Below are 12,669 nucleotides of genomic sequence, written 5' to 3' on the forward strand. Positions count from 1 at the left end.
GGAATGGCTGGGGACACTGACAATCCAGTGGGCCTTAAAAAGGACGACAGAGCCGGGTGTGGTGGCACGCACCTTTAATCCCTGCACTTGGGAGGCAGAGGCAGGTGGATGTCTATGGGTAAGGCCAGCCTGGTCTATATAGTGACTCCCAGGACAGCTGGGGCTACAGGGAGACCCTGTCTCAAAACCAAAACAAAACAAAACAAAACAAAACAAACAAACCAAAAGGACGACAGGGGCTGGAGAGATTGCTCAGTGGTTAAGAACACTGACTGTTCTTGCAGAAGACCCGGTTCGAATCCCAGCACCTACATAGCAGCTAACAACTGTTTGTAATTCCAGTTCCAGGAGATCCGACAGCCTCTTCTGTCTTCCGCAGGCATTGCACAACACGGGTGGACCTACTTACCTATGTGTAGGCAATACATGCATAAATATAAAATAAAATTTAATAAAAGGACAACAGAGCATATGGGCTCCAGTTGGAGGTGGGGGTGGGGGGCTATGGGAGGGTGCCAGTGGTGACGGGGTCATAAAGATGATTAAGATGGTTTGAGATGTTCTGAAATACACAAAAAATTCAATTAAAATTTGTTTTTAAGTCTACTTGTCTTAAATAAGGAGGAAAAGTGAAAACCCACACCTGACCATCATACTCTGACCTTCTGACTCCCAAATGGACACAGTGGCATGTGTGCACTGACATCCTCACACAAGACAATTCAAACACATACACATATATGCACACACACACACACACACACACACACACTAGACTACTTTTTAATCTGTGTACTGTTACTACTAAAGCTAATATTTTTCAAAAGTTAATTTTAATAAAACCTTATAAACATTCCCACACATATACACTCGCATGCACGCACACTAAACTACTTTTTGTATGTGTATTGTAAATACTAAAACTAATATTTTTCAAAAGTTAATTTTAATAAAACCTTACAAACAAATCCATGTCCTCTCAGCCATCTTTGATCACACAATATAAGCCTTTTGAAAGTATCCCCAGGCCAGGCATGGTGGCACACACCTTTAATCCCAGCACTAGAATGGCAGAGGCAGGTGGATCTCTGTGAGATCCAGGCCAGCCTAGTCTAAGTAGCAAGTTCCAGGCCAGCGGCGACTACAGGGAGGCCCTATCTCAAAACACCACCACCAACAAAAAACAACAAAAACCTCAGCTTTTCTATTTCTTTGTAACAAAAACACAAACTTTGTACCTTTCTTTATGAAACATATCCTACTGTCCTTGCATAGAGCTGTTTCCTTTATAATTCCTAGTAGTTTTATATGTTAATTATAGTTTTCGACCCTGAGTAACCTTAGTTTCTAATGAAAACTAGCAAATATTGAGAACTGTCTTACATCAGCATTTGCCATTTCATAATTTCTAGAAATGAATTCTCATATTTATGAACATGCCTACATGTTCAGCTTCACTATGCTGTGGAAAAAAGGATGCCAAAGTGTATAAATGTAAACTCAGGTGTAATAATTATTTCAGTATTTTAACTTATGCGTGCATTTAATATGTTTTACCTTGTAATTTCTCTTTAAACTTTCCAAATTAAAATTATCAAAAAGATTTTTGAAACTGTGCTTAAGTAGGTATGTATTATAAAACATAAATATTGAAAAGTTTGAACTCTGCTGGGCATGATGGCACACACCTTTAATCCCAGCACTCCAGAGGTAGAGGCAGGTGGATCTCTGTGAGATCAAGGCCAGCCTAGTCTACATATCAAGTTCTAGGCCAGCTGGGGCTACAGGGAGGCCCTGTCTGAAAACAAAAAAAAAACAACAACAAAATGTGTACCTATAAGTATTACCACATTTCTATTTCAGTTTCCTTTTTAATCCTTAAATTTGATTTATTTTTATTTTATGAGTATGAGTGTTTTGCCTGCATGTATGTAAGTATACCACATGTGTACAATATCTTACAGAGGCCAGAAAAGGGCATCAGATCTCAAACTGGGATTATGGACAGTTGTTAGCCACTATGTGGGTTCTGGAAACTTAGCCTGGGTCCTCTGAGAGAGCAGCCAGTGCTCTTAACCACTGAGCCATCTCTCCAGCCCCATAAATTTTATTTTCTTTCTTTCCTTTTTTTTAGATTCAGGGCCTCATGTACCTCAGACTAGCCTTGAACTCACTACATCACTGAGAATGACCTTGAATGTCTGATCCTTTTGCCTTCACCTCCCAAGGGTAGAGATTATAAACATGTACCACCACCCCAAGTTTATGAGGTTTGGGGGATGAAACCTAGGGGTTCATGTATGTTAGGCAATCATTTTACCAACTGAGCTACATCCCTAACCCCACAGTTTTCATAATTATACTTGAATTGTTCATGAAAATTTTGAGACTAGCTAGCTACTAATTCTTTGTTATTGCTGGCAAGTCAGACAAGTATCAAAAAATATCAGAAACAAGCCAAAATTTTTCAATAAAAGCTTTATAAAAGCAAATAACTGCCAGGTGTGGCGGCACATACCTTTAATACCAGCACTTGGGAGGCAGAGACAGGCTTGAGCTCTGTGAGTTTAAGGCCAGCCTGATCTGCATATACATAGTGAGTTCCAGGCCAGCTGGGGCTACAGAGAGATGGTGTCTCAAAAAGACAAAAAAAAAAAAAAAAAAAAAAAAAACCCAAACAAACAAACAAACAAAGACTATGTATGGGAAACCCAAGGCCTGCTTAGATTTTTTTTAACTTCTCTGTGTAGCCTCCCTTACTCTGGAACACAGGGCAGGATCCTCAGCTTGAGGAAGAGGAGTTCTGTTTTCTACAGCTCATTTCTGGGGAGAAAAGAAAACAGAAGGGAGGGTCAAGCTCACAAGCATACTTTGCTTCTAAGGCTGCTTCTATTACCCTTTAGTTCAAAGTGTGCAGAATGCTAAAGTCTCATGATTTGGAGTATCATTTTCTGAGCGCCAACAGGTGTCAGATGCAAAAGTAGTTGACTTGGTAGATAAGATAACATATAACCCATTTGAAATGGACCATCATTAATGAGCACCACTAGGTAAGCTAATAAGATGACAGAATTATATCTGAGACGGAAAAGTTGGAAGCTGAAGTAGTTTAAGGGAAAGAAGATGGTCCTTGATAGGACCTTAATCAGAGATGAAGGAGTATAACCTGGATGATAGGAGCAGGGCCTTGGGATTGATAGAGGGAAGGCTAGTATAAAATTTTAGAATTGGAAAGGATGAGCATACATGTTACATGTTTCAAATAGGAAATATGCTCCAGAAGTTAATCATTATCTACAAACCTTTTTCCATTCTAGCTCATTGAATCTCAGCCCTAACAATGGTTACGTTGGGTGTGGTGCCTCACCGTGTAATCCCAACATTTGGGACGCTAAGGCGGGAGGACTGACCTGAGTTTGATGCCAGCCTCAGCTGCATCATGAATTCTAGTTCAGGCTGGGCTACAGTGTGAGGCCCTGTCTCAAAAATCCAAAATAAAGAAGATAAGTTTTATGTGTATCTTACACAATTAAAATCAAATGACTTCCTTTCTATCAACCATTTGCTGATTCAAGAAACACAGCTATGGCAGCCTAATTAGAACTTGTGAGGAATTGTTTCCTATAACCATGGGAGTTTACAGCTTCTTAAATAGGCCCAGGGATTTGGGCAATTACAAAGCTAAGTGAGCCCTTTTCAGAAACGGAACATCTAGTTACTAGTTAGGTGGAAGATGACAGAAGACCAAATTTGATCTAAGCCTCCCACTTAACCTCTGCACTGCTGCCTGCCCCAGGGTGGGTGGTCACAGTCATCATCGGCATGTGGGTGGCCCCATGGACATGGGGCTACTGCCTGCCCACTTCTGCCACTACCTCTGTACCTTGGACCATTGTTCATGCATGGTGCCCCTGTTCAGTCCCTCCTACCTGACCACGTGGGCCCTGTCCAGCCTGGTCATCTTCCTGCTCGTGATAGCTGTCTACACCCACATTGCCTTCTACCTTCATAGGCAGCTGCAGCTCATGGCCAAGCATGTCAGCTGCCACCCCCACTAAGGAGAGACCACGCTCAGACTGATCAAGACTGTTGTTATCATCCTGGGGGCAAGAATGGTGTGCTGGAATGCCTGGCCAGCTGGTGCTGCACCTGGACGCGGCTATGGAGAAGTATTTCTGGCTCCTGAGCAAGGCCAAATCTCTGGTCAATGCTGTGGTATACTCCTGCTGAGTTGTTGAGAAGTGTGGTACCTTCTAAGTTTCCTTTGCTGTGTGTGCCTCAGTCCACCGGCATTTCTGCCCACTATGCACTGGCTGCCAGGATGGCCACCAACACTCCTGTCATGCATTCCACCAATGGACCTCGCTCTTTAGCCACCTTGGACTGTAAGCAGGAAGCAACAGGAACTGTGACACTAGCCCCTGACTTGTGGAGGCCCTGGCTCAAGCCAAACAGCTGGGCAGATGCAAAAGACAGACACCTCTGGCATTGTCCCTCAACACTTCTCAGACCCACGCTTCTGGCTACTCCAGGAAACAAAGGTTTGGGATCAACTCCAGGTGCCTGGGCTAGCACTGGACAGGGTGTGGGAATGTAGCTTTTCATTCATCTCAAGTTTTTAGAGTTTTTTGTTGTTTTGTCTTTTGTTTGTTTTTCAGATAGGGTCTCCCTGTAGCCCCAGCTAACCTGGAACTCCCTATGTAACCTGGGCTGGTCTTAGTCTCACAGAGATCTGTCTGCCTCTGCCTCCCAAGTGCTGGGATTAAAGGCATTCACCACCATACCTTGCTTTTATTGGTGTTTTTAAATAAACATTTTTACTTTTACTGTATACCTCTGGTATATCCTGTGAACTGTTTCCTCCTAAATGGTGCTGTGGGTGCTCAGGGTGGAAGAGATGAGAGTCATCCCATGCCGCACACCCCAGTGTGACAAGATAGCAAGGATGGACCATGGGTGCACTATCTTCTTTTTTAATTTCTAAAAAAATTTTTTGAGATAGTCTCCCTGTACCCCAGCTGGCCTGGAACTCACTATGTAGACCAGGCTGGCCTTGAACTCACAGAGATCCACCTGCCTCTGCCTCCCAAGTGCTGTGATTAAAGGCATGAACCACCACACCCAGCTTTAATTTTTAATTTTAATTTTATTTTATGTCTATGAGTGTTTTGCCTGCATATCTGTAAGTGCCTCATGTTGTGCAGCGCCCATGGAGTCCTGAAGAGGGAGTCGGATCCACCGGAGCTGGAGTTAACAGACAGTTGTTAAATGCCATGTGGGTGCTGAGAACTGAACCCAGGTCCTCTGCAAGAACAGCCAGTGCTCTTAACCACTGAGCTATCTCTCCAGCCCCTGTGCTGTCTTGCACTGGCAGTTCTTACAAAGACCCAGGTTCGAATCCCAGCACCCATATGGTGGCTAACAGCTGTCCATCACTCCAGTTCCAGGGGATCCGACACCCTCTTCTGACCTCTGTGGGCATTGTGCAACATTGATGCACTTGGATACATGTATGTAATACACTCATACACATAAAACAAAAATAAAGCAAAAAAAATTTTTAATTTTATTTGTATTATTTTTAAATTATGTGTGTGTCTGTCTGTGTCTATGTGTCTATGTGTCTATGTGGGGGTCTGTGCACATGGGTGCATTTGTCTGTGGAGCCCAGAAATATCAGATTCCCCTGGAACTAGAGTTATAGGCAGCTGGGAGCCACCTGATGTGGGTGCTAGGAACTGAACTCTGGTCTTCTGCAAAAACAACAAACACTCTTAACTGCTAAGCCATCTCTCCAGTCTCACCTTTTTAGTTTTTTGAGACAGGTTGTATACCTGACTGTCTTAGAACTCACTGTGTAGCCCAGGCTAGCTCAAACTCTCAGCCATATTCCTGCCTCAGCTTCCTGAGTACTAGGATGACAGGCCTGAACCATCACACAACAGCTTTGAAAGGGCTCAAATGTGCTTGGAAGAACTAAAAGACCCCTGGGGAAGGGTTTTGGAGTTGCATAAAGTCTGGAAATTAGTCAGAAACTCATCTGGACTTACTCTTTCTCAGACCCCCCAAGTCCTTAGATGTGCCATGCCCATGATGAGCCCCCTCTATACCCAGAGAAGCCCCCTGGTAGGCAGTTTGGGCCATGAACTGGGTTCTTTTTTTAAACATTTATTTGTGTATGTGTTCACATCCTTGTTGGTATGCATACCACATTGCATGTGTGGATGTCAGAGGATAACTTTCAGGGGTCAGTTCTTTCCTTCCAGCATCTGGGTTCCTGGGGTCCTCAGACTTGGTGACAAATGTCTTTAGCGACTGAGTCAGCTCACCAGCCCCTTAAAGGCCAAATTCTTAAGCCATTAAAGCATCCATTTCTATAGAACTAAAAACACCTAGGTCCTTTTACAGTAAATGTTCTTGCTTTTGTATTGCTGAGGATTAAATCCTGGGCCTTGCATATGCTTAGGCAAGCGCCCTATCACTGAGCTCCATTCCTAGCCTACTTTCTACATTAAATGGATCTAGGATTCCCAAAGGAAAAACTCCTGCCCCCTCTGTGAGGAAGCAAATCTGAAGTGAGATGCTGGGAAGTTCTCAAGGCTCAAGTATGGAATATGGCTTCTAGAGTCCAAGTTGCCAGAGGTAACATACCCATGAAAGATGTCCCCACCTTCATGGAGCACCAGGCTTGTCGTGTTGCAGGATTTCTCCAGAACGAAGACAAGACCTTTGAGTTCACAAGAAAACAGCTTTATTAACCAGCTGAGACCCAGTTGGAGTTATTTCCAAAAAAACCCACTTGGGCTTGGCGCTAAAGTGTCACATACTATTTTATAATTTTAAAAAAGCAAGTATCAGCAGTTAGCTACTCAACTGTATATGATTGGTTAATTCTATCTCTGGGAGAAGGATGAAAGGATTTTTTTAAAGAAAGGAAAACAGACAAAAATGTTTACAGGAATGGTGTGGTCAACTTCACCTCAAACTGTGTTTACATCTGGTGCCATCAGGTCATATACAGTTGATGATTTTTCTTATTTTTGTAAGTTTTAGTTTATAACCTTGAGTGAGTGTATCGAGGGAAGAGTGAAGGGATACACTTCTGGTAGGAAAGGCAGCAGTTGCTAAGCTGTATAGCTTACTTAGGATATTGTGTACCAGTAGAACACATGTCATTCTGGGCATTGAGGCAGCCAACCAAATCCTGAGTTGAGGACCCCCTAATGTCCTGTAAAAGTCAACTGTGTTTCACCTGCTCTAACAGCTGCTCTATATCAGCATCATCTGCTGTGCTTTGGGATCTGTTTTATCAACTTTTCCATCTTGCTGGTCTGGATTTTTGTTTTGTTTCTTTTGATTTGTCTTCTGCTGGGTGACATCAAGTTTTTGCCTCTGCTGGCCCAGGAAGCTTTAAGTAACCCCTCCCCACCCCCATGTTCGGTGCTACAGCGTTGACTGACCTCTTGTACAGGGCACTGCTCACTGTAGCTTTCATGTGTTTTATTCCTGTTATTGGAGCTAAGTTCCAAGTTTCCTTCAGCAGAGGGCTTTCCCTATTGATAGTACACAGGCCTAATGTCACTCATTTCCATTTCTTGATTCCATCTCTGCAATCTAGCCACAGTATGTAGTGTTTTTCATGTCCAGAAGAAACATGAGAAGATGTACTTGCTAGACAGGCTGTGGAGCCTTAACTAGGCCTTCATCTGAGTCTGTCTCAGAGCAAACAGATTGTGAGAGGTTCCATGACTTTGGAGAAGGGATTCATGGCCAGTCTGTTCCTTTTCTCTCAATTGAGGATCTTGTTGTAATGACATAAGTCCTAAACATGTAAGGATGCTTTCTGACTTTGGGAACACCCAAAGGCACTCAGGGAACACTATTTTGTAGCCATGTGCTAGCATTTTCTAGGCCTGGGATATTGTAAAAGAAGAGAATGAGCAAACAGACAAGGTCAGTCTTAAGCTAGATCTTGAAAAAAAGAGTAGAATTTATTTATCTAGTGGAGAAAAGCACACAGTTCTGACCTCCCTGTCATCAGCACATGCCTATGCCTAACCACCAAATGAAAGGGGTATGCAAAGCTCCAAGGGAAGAGAGCTCCTGGTGAACCACCTGAAGGGGTTGCGGCTGAGGAATGCAATAGTGAACTCCTCAGGAGTCAGGGGCGCAAAGCTTCTGGAAGTGAATCCGGAACAGCTGCATGGCTGTTCCTTCCTGATTGGACATGATCACTGACATCTTGAATCAGAGAAGTTCTGATTGGGCTATTAAAATTCCCTCATAATAAGGTGAGTCGAATGAGGCTGCTCTCTTCGTGGAAGATTATACGCCCGTTAACAGTGCCTATGAGGAGGGAGACCTTTCAGTGATATAGCTGTCTGTGAGTCTCCATAAGTAAATCAGCATAAATTCATTGGCTCAACAATAACAATGACAAAAAAACACCTGCTTTCTTCCAGTATCTAGATTTATTCTTGGCATATAGTGGGTATTAAACTTACTAAATAAATTAATGAGTTACCTATTTCATAGATACAGTTAGAGCTCAAGCGGTTATACAGTTTGTTAGAGTTACATCACTAATAAGGAATTGAACTGGTTTTGGAACCAATATCTTGGTTCCAAGCATACCTTCTGCTTTCAGGACTTTGACCTCTGCCTCTCTGCCTTCTCTATGGCCTATATCTACTGTAGTTTCTCCTAGATTGCATAAGAAAGCTTGAACTCTTGTATCTAAGTAGACAGCCAATCTGAGTAAGCTTTAGCAAGAAGAGAATTTTACAAAAGATGGAAGGCCTCACAAAACTCAGGGATAATGCAAATAGGCCTTAGGAACAAAAGAACCAGGTGCTTTAATGCAGATAAGGTTTCCATTGCTCCTCTTCTAACTCAGTCTCAAGTTCTCTGGGAAAGTACAAGAAAGATGGTTCTTGTGAAGCTATAATCACACAGTAAAGGAGGTGGTGGTAGAAAAGAGGTTCAAAAGCCGAGCATGGCGGCACATGCCTTTAATCCCAGCACTTGGGAGGCAAAGGCAGGCAGAAAACAAAGAAAAAGAAAAAGGAAACAGATTCAGAGAGACAATGCAACAGGCGTTTACCTGCTATGCTCCTCTTGGCTGCTCCATAAACACCTATGCCATTTTCCCTATATCTGCAGTTCAAGAAGACCCCACTTCAACACAATCCATGGATAACTTCACATCTTAAGCAACTACTGACCCAGCTATAATGGCATAAAATCGATACAACCCCTTCTTCCTCTAGGTCACTTACAGTCAATATTGATTGATTGATTGATTGATTGATTGATTGATTGATTGATTTTGGTATTTTTGAGAAAGGGTCTCTCTGTAGCCCCAGGTGTCCTGGAGCTCACTATGTAGACCAGGCTGGCTTTGAACTCTCAGAGATCCGCCTGCCTCTGCCTCCCGAGTGCTGGGATTAAAGGCATGCACCACCATGCCAGGCCTACAGTCAATAAATAAACTGAACTACTATGAATAGATTAATATGCAACAGTAGAGAAATAAACACAACCAAAACTTCATTTTAGAAAAGAAGTCACACATTCATCATTCACCAGATCTGAGGACATACCTTTTCACCTGGATAGGAATAATGGAGATAGTAAAACTCATGGGAGTCAGTTTCTAATTTTTTCTTGTTTAACCAGTCTGTATTTAGGCCAAAGTTATGCTCAGAACAGTGGTTCTTAGACTTAGAAACGTATTTGAATCACATAGAGGGCCAGGGAGATTTGTAAAAACTACAAGTATATTCCTTTCAAACCCTTGCACTAAGAGATTTGACCAAATTAATCTGACTTCTAGCAACCTAAGGGCAAATTACTAGAACACAGAGTGCCCCTCAGGAAAATCATAGTGTTAGCAAAATAATTTAATTTGTTGTACCCCATAACTGATCATAGGACTCAAGCTCCCTCGTCTCTTGTAAAGCATTTACTAAAAGGGGTTTATAATCATCAGTCTTTCTTATTCTGTCCCTTAGAGACATGTATGGCTCTTCTACAACTCAGGAGTGTCTTTCTAAAGGACCTGTGAACCATTCCTTTAAAACCTAATCATCAGGAACAGGGCCTCTGTCTCCCAGTCTCTATAGCAGGATAGAAATCTAACATCTGGCCTAACCATACTTACAATGGCTAGTCCTCTGCGGGGGTTTTTTGTTTCTTTGTTTTTTTCAGTTTCCTGATGCTGTTCTACCCCCACCCCATTTCCTCTCTTCCTCTTTTCTTCCACTCATCCCTGGGCAAATGGAAACAAAGCTCAGCCTTTTCCTCCTACTGTCAGTAACGAATAAACTCTGCTACAACACTTTGCTTGAACTTATGTTTGACTTTGTCTTTGACACCACTTAAACCACAGCTTTCTGCTTCTCCCCCAGTATTTCTACTGTTGCAAATCTAGGTGAGGTGAGAAAACAATATTTGGAACAGAGTTCACAGGTGTTGCTGATGTGCTGACCCAGAATCACTACTCTGGCTGGTCATTTATAATCTCAGTTCACTAGATTTTATTTTCTACTGACAAAATTTCTCTAAAACTTTGACAGCCTGTTAGTTTCATTTGGGGGGAACTCCTAATTGCAAATGTTAATAACAATGGCTAATAATCTTAGGGGAGTCTCCTTTTTTTCAGTTTTGGGGACAGAACCCAGCACCTTGAACATGCTAAGTAAGTACTCCACCATTGTTGCAGCTTCTCTTTCTTAGCACTCTACCTAAGGATTTGGTTCATTCTCCTCAAGGTCCTCTGGACCTGAGATCCACTAGGAAATAGGCTGAATTCAGTACTGTGAAACCTTTCTTTTCTGATCTGCCATGGGGATGTTTGCTTGACGCTTACTGTATTCCAGTTGAAGGCATTTACAAGAGGTTGATCACATTTGGGGGAGTTTGTAAACATGGAGTACTTAAAGGGCATGTACAGATGACTTTACCGATACCAGATACCTAATCAGTGAAATCTTCAAAGTGGGACTGAGCTTTGTGCTACAAGTCAACAGAGGCCAAGGATATTTAGCCGGCAGCAACTGAAGATCTCTTCATAATAATCAGAAGTGCTGCTTTTGTTGGTTTTTGTTTGTGGTACTGGGAAATGGAAGCTAGGCAAGAATTCTACATGGAGCTGCGTGCCAGGCTCCAGGGATGATCTCTTCTGAGTCCGGGGAGCAATAAGTAACTGCTTCACTGTCATATAATAGAATTGCCAACTCCCTTCTTTCTCATCAGCAGATTCTAGAGGATTACCGTCTTTGTTAGCTCTACATATTCAGGGCTTATAATTTGCCACACCTCATTCCTGGATTAGTTATTCTTTTGGGGACCAAATGTGCTGAGTTCACATTTTGGTGAGTACAAAGACAAAAGAAACATAGCTAAGACATTAAAGAGTGGAGAAATATTTATTATTTGCAGCAGATTAAGGAGGAGACCTTAGGAATTAATTCTAAAACAATGCCCTCTGAACAAAGGAAGCATGGGGATTTAGGGACTCTATAAATAGGCATATAGGAAAGCACTTTACAGTGGGCAACGTTTGTGAGCATGTTCAGTAGTGGAGCACATTCCCAAGTACGTTCAGTTTAAGGTCATAATTTAAGAGGGAAAGAGACACGCTTTAGGCATGCTTAGCTCAAGGCCATGGAGCACATATTTAAAAGGTTAAAATGGGGACTGCAGAGATAGCTCAGTGATTAAGAGCACTGGCTGCCCTTGCAGAGGACCCAGGTTTAGTTACCAGCACCCACATGGTGACTAACAACCATCTGTAACTCTAGTTCCAGGGGATCTGATGTCCTCTTCTGTCCTCTACAGGCATTGCATGCAGAGGGAGCACTCACATACATCCACAAAAACCACTCATACACATAAAACAAAAATAAATAAATAATTTACAGGTTAAAGTGATGGAGAGGACTGCCTCTTAGCTTACATCTATAAAGCTTTAGATAAAACAAAGGAAATGACACTTTACGTGTGCTCCTGTGTGTATAGGTGCACATGTAACATGAGGGTGTGTGTACCTCTGGGAGAGGCCAGAGGACAACCTCAGAGATTGTCCTTAGTAGTCATCCACCTTTGTTTTTGAGACAGGGTCTCTTATTGGCATGGAATGTACTAATTATGCTAGGCTGGTTGGCCAACAAGTTCCAGTAATGCACCTCTCTCCACCTCCCCAGCACTGGAATTACAAGTGCACAGCACTGAGCCCAGCTCTTCAGAAATTTACTTATTTATTTTGTGTGTTTGAATGTTTTGACTGCATGTATGTAAGTGTACCACATGCATGAAGTACCTGCAGAGGCTAGGGGAGGGCTTCAGATCCCCTAGAACTGGAGTTACAGATGGTTGTGAGCCACCATGTGGGTGCTGGGGACTGAACCTGGTTCCTCTGCAAGAGCAGCAAGTACTCTTAACCACTGAGCCATCCCTCCTGCCTGAGCCCAGCTTTTTGATGTGGTCTCTCAGGATTGAACTAATGTCCTAGTGTTTGCAAGGTAGCACTTTAACCACTGAGCAATCTCCCTGGCCAAGAAAGGATACCTTAAAAATACATTAATACAGATGCTTGCAAAGAAAAGTGTCTCACTTAGTGCCCACCAATTTTCATAAGTGGTTTCTAACCCAACTCTTAATTTGCTG

Source organism: Nannospalax galili, unplaced genomic scaffold (assembly GCF_000622305.1).
Source record: "Nannospalax galili isolate Female #2095 unplaced genomic scaffold, S.galili_v1.0 scaffold225, whole genome shotgun sequence".
Classification (NCBI taxonomy): Eukaryota; Metazoa; Chordata; class Mammalia; order Rodentia; family Spalacidae; genus Nannospalax; species Nannospalax galili.